General features: G+C 45.7%; 1 long non-coding RNA gene across 1 annotated transcript; it reads right to left on the bottom strand.

The window, feature by feature from the left end:
- Positions 1–4210: 4210 nt before the first annotated feature.
- Positions 4211–4984, bottom strand: LOC125039128. Its single transcript, XR_007116095.1, has 2 exons — positions 4859–4984; positions 4211–4598 (listed from the first exon to the last, which is right to left on the bottom strand). It is a non-coding gene; the product is annotated as an uncharacterized LOC125039128 (long non-coding RNA).
- Between the last annotated feature and the right edge of the window lie 239 nt (positions 4985–5223).

Raw genomic sequence — 5223 nt, 5'->3', positions numbered from 1 at the left:
GTTTAGGGATTGTTTTTGCACGTAAATGGTTCCACAGATATATGGCCACTAAAGAATTCACCAACCTAGCCTAACTGTCTCACCTTTTTACACTTTTCCTTGAATTTCGGATAGATTTAGTTATTTGGTATTGTTATTAGTATACTGGCAATGCTGTAACAAACCTAATGTCAATAATAACAATCGCATTGATTTCCATAGCTGGAAAAATTATGCATTTTTTTCCGAAAGTTTGAGGAATGGGAAGCGCAGGTCATGTTAGGCTACCTATTTACTCCTTGGTGGAGCCATCTATGTGTGAAAAGACATAAACCTTTTTCACTGAGCATTCTGACCTCTGTACATTACATCGAACGCCTCTTTATCACTACTGGTAATTTTAACAATGTATGCACTTGTGTATAGAAATATAGATGGTCTGCTAGATAGCATATATACATATGCCCATACACATACAAAAATGTGCATATATGAGTGTGTATATGTATATATATAAATACATGTGTGTGTGTGTGTATATACATGTATATATATGTATGTGTATATACATATGTATGTATTATTAATATACAAGGATATATATGTATAAATATATATCTATATATACATATATATACATATATATATATATATATATATATATGTATGTATATGTGCATAAATGTTTGTATATATGCATATGTTACATGTGTGTGTATGTATATACATAAATATATATGCATATCTATATCTATGTATTATATTCATATGTACATGTGTGTATTATATATCATCATCATCATCATCATTTTGCAGCTAACGCCGGCAGGGGCGTATAGCCGCATCCATTCTTTGTTTCCACCTACGAGGGTCCCTCATATCGAGCCGCCAGGCAGGGGCCCGGCCCATCGCTAGTTCCTCATGACAGGTTTGATCGATCTGCACAAGCCACGACCTTCTCGGTCGTCTCACAGGCCTCCTCCACCCAGGGTTGTCTCAGACAGAGACAACCTGGTGGGCAGGATCATCCTGTGGGAATCGAGCCAAGTGGCCATATAGCCTGAGTTGGCGATCACGGATTGTGCAAGTAATAGGTCTATACCAGTGCAGCCGTTGGTTGGCATCAAGACGAGATTCCAGAGCACAAGATAGTGTCCAAGTTTCACTGCCATAGAGTAAAACTGGCAGTATCAGGGCCTTGAAAAACATGTAACTTGGTCCTTCTGCACAGGCACTGGCATCTCCAAATACTCTTGTCGAGAGATTTCATGACCCCTGCTGCCAGGCCAATCCGTCTACTGACTTCCTGGTCTGACAGCCCAGAGTCGTGAACTGCACTACCGAGGAATATAAAGCTCTCTGTGTAGTAGGCCCCAAAAATCCTGGATCTTGGTCTTGGTCCAGGATACCTCTAGCCCCAGGGGCTTTGCTTCATTGCTAAATGCTTCAAGAGCCGCCACTAGGGTTTCCAGAGATTCAGAGAGAATGGTAACATCATTAGCAAAGTCAAGGTCTGTAACCTTGATATTGCCCAGAGTTGCTCCACAGTGACTTTGGACAGTAGTTCTACCCAGTATCCAATCCATGCAAGTGTTGAAAAGTGTTGGTGCAAGAACACAGCCTTGCCTCACACCTGAACTAACAGGGAAGAAGCTCGACAGGCCTCCACCACACTTTACAGCACTTTCAGTGCCTGTAACAGGTTTGCTATTAGTCCAATAATCCTTGTTGGAATTCCTCTTAGCCTCAGGATCTCCCAGTGTGATTCGCGATGCACTGTGTCAAACGCCTTCTTGAGGTCGATGTAGGCTGCAAGCAGCCCACGTCCGAACTCACGACGGCGCTCTGCAATGACTCGAAGCTCCAGGATGCGGTCTATTGTGGACTTACCAGGAGTGAATCCAGATTGCTCTGGCCTTTGGTGCCTCAACAGGTGGTCTCTGATACGTCTAAGTAGAATGTGCACGAGTACCTTGTCTGGTACACTGAGTAGTGAAATGCCTCAGTGATTGCTGCAGTCCTAGCGATCCCCTTTCCCCTTCCAGAGAGGGAGGACCATACCCCTCAGCAGGTCAGGGGGAAAGGTACCAGTCTGCCAGATGGCAGACAGGACTACATGCAAGCCCCTTGCCATAGGTTCTCCACCAGCCTTTTACAATTCAGCTGGGATGCCACAAACACCTGCTGCTTTACCACACTTCAGCTTGTTGGGTCTGGCAGAGGAATCTCAACATTACCCGTATCCATGTTAACTGTTGGTGGATCAACCTTATACAACTGCTCAAAATACTCAGACCAACGCACACACAGCCTGTCAGGATCTGAGATTATCTGGCCACTTTCTCAGAAAGCTGAGAAAGTTCAGCTTTCTCAGGGCTTGGTAGGTAGGACGAAGGTCATTTACTAAGAAATGGCATTCGGCCTCCTCTGCAAGATTACTGATAAACTGTTCCTTACCCCTTCTCAACAGTGACCTAGTTCTGCGCACCAGAAAACGGTGCAAGTTTTGTTCCCCTGACAATCGAACTGCACGACAAGCATCTGTGGCTTCCAATGTCTCCTCCAAAATGGAATTCTGTCTTGCTCTTGGGCGTTACCAATGGATTCTTAAGCTGCATCAAGCGTTTCACGCTTGAAGGTATCCCACATAAGAACAGGGTCTGTCAGGCCCTCGAGTGCTGTGAAACGACCAGAGATAGCCTCGGCAAACCCCTGGGCACACTCGTCCTCCTTCAATCTGTCCAAATAAAACACCCTAGGGTGTTCATTTGGGCGATGGGGGGTTCTAAAGTGGACCCAGTGAGTAGCCACAACTAATCTATGATCAGTTCCACAGAACTCGGCGCTTCGATACACCCTGCAGTTCTGGAGGATCCTCCACCGAGGGTGTGGTCGATCTCCTTGGCCACACTACTACCAAGTCCAACAATGCGGGTCAGAACGCTGATACCAGTAGCCAGAAATCCTCAATTTCTGGACCTAGCAAAGTCACGGAAAAGGTGACTATTCTCGCTGCCAGCATCAGCTCCTGAGCCATGAGGACCGACAGACATCTCGTAGCTAGCTCGATCGCAGCCAGATACCGCAATGAAGTCGCCCAGAACAATACGAATATCTCGCCAAGGACATCTGTCTGCCACAGTTGCAAGTTTGGCATAAAACATCTCTTTCACCTCAAGTTTATATACATCCGTAAGAGCATATACAGCAATAAGAGACATGAAGCCAAATGAAAGCTTCAGTCTCAATACCATAATACGCTCATCGACTGGAGTTACCTCAACTACCGATGGTTGAAGTCTGCTGGAGATGGCTATGGCTACTCCCTGGAGATGGTGGCCATCGCTGTGGCCCGACCAGTAGCAAGTGTAGCCACCCACACAAATCGTGCCGCTGTCAGATCTTCTCACCTCCGAGAGAGCAGCCACCTCAACTCTCAGCTGCTTCAATTCCCTCGACAGTAGTGGTAACCGATCGTCCTGTCGCAGGGAAAGGACGTTCCAATCCCCCACCCTGACAGTTCCCTTATGTCTAACCTCGGGCAGTCACTCCGGGTGGGCGCCACCTCTGCCAACCCCACCGACGCCGCCCCATATAGAGGAGGTTGGCTGGCTGTAGGTCCCATAATCCGCCTGCAGGGCTCCCTGGGGCTTTCCCCCACAAGCATCACGCCAGGTTGGCGGCCCCACCTGAGTCCCAGCGGTCCCCAACCCAGAGGGACCCACAGCCCGCCGTTCTTGCTGGGTGGGAGGGACTTTAGCCCTCCCCCCACATTGTTAAAATTTACAGAAGTAAAACAGACGTTCCTCTCATTTATGATAAAGATCCACAAGTGCTCAGCCACCAAGGAGTAAATAGGAAGCATAACATGACCTCACCTGTTTTCTCCATTCCTTTAGTTTCCGGGAAAATCGCATTTTCTCTCGCTATTGAAATCGGTACGTTTATGATTAATATTGACATTATGTTTGTTACATTGTTTTCAATATACTAATAGCAATAACAAAGAAGTAAAATTGTTTTCCAAACTCAAGGAAAAGGTAAATAGCTGAGACAGGTAAGCCAAGTAGGTGGGTTCCTTAGTGACTAAATATTTGTGAAGCATTTCATGTGCAAAAAAACAATCACTAAGCTAAAATGACAGTAGATTTGGCATGTATATTACGCCATACCAGCAGAAAATGTTAATCGGAAGTGGTGCGGCCTATATTGGGTCAAACAAAAGTGTGGCTTCACACAATCAACAGTTTATTAATGTATTAAAAAACAGTAACAAACAAACATATCTGTTAAGAATGAAGATGAGTAAGCAAACTTGAAAATGATTTGATATGTCCAATACTGTCAACATGTCTCTATGCATGGGGAGCAGGGTAGGCGGGGGGAGCGGGCCTGTAGGCGGGCGTGTGCTCGGGGTACTGAGCCTCGCCCTCGTAGGTGACCTGAGCTACAAGACCGTCGCCGTTGTCCACGTAGTTGACGATCTGCTTGCGGCCGTCGGGGAGGTCGACGGTGTAGCTGCCCTCGGTCTTGTAGCCGTCGCGGGCTTCTGAGTGACCGAGGTTGACGCCGGAGTAGCCGTCGGCGACGCCGTAGTTGTAGGTGTACTTGGGTGGGACCTGTGTGGGTGGCATCAGGAAAGATTTATTTAACCGCCTTTGAAATGAAAATAGCGATAGTACGATTTCTGTATCACATACATTATGTGGATATGTCCCATATCCTAGACATCACAGGAAACGAATCATGTGTAAGATACTAACAAAAAGAAAGTAAATAGATTAAATAAAAATACTTAAGTGGACATCGTAGGGAGCACAAACAGAGCAAAGGAAATCTAACTCTACTTATCAAGGGATTAACGAAAAAAAAAACTCACATCAGGGTAGTCTGGTTCGCCGTGGTAAGGCCGAGGTTGAGGGTGGTAGGGGGTAGGAGGTGGGTGGTAGGGGGCCTGATCAGCTACGGCCACTACAGCCAGGCACGCGATGACGGCGATCTGGGAATTGAATGAAGTGGGTGATGCGGTTTCGATCGCGTATTCAAAATTTCCTGTTGAAGCTCGGAAGTGTTTCAAATTTTGAAGTAATAATTTAAAATGTACTGTTGGAAATAAATATGTGTGAGTGTGCCCATACATACATTCTTTTGTACAGACACGCACACACATATACACACACACACACATATATCTAAATATATATATGTGTGTGTGTGGGCATAAATACATACAAAGTATATATA

The sequence above is a fragment of the Penaeus chinensis genome, chromosome 26, assembly GCF_019202785.1.
Source record: "Penaeus chinensis breed Huanghai No. 1 chromosome 26, ASM1920278v2, whole genome shotgun sequence".
In the NCBI taxonomy this organism is placed as follows: domain Eukaryota; kingdom Metazoa; phylum Arthropoda; class Malacostraca; order Decapoda; family Penaeidae; genus Penaeus; species Penaeus chinensis.
The sequence above is the reverse complement of the archived record's forward strand: the minus strand, read 5'-3'. Positions and strand labels throughout refer to the sequence as shown.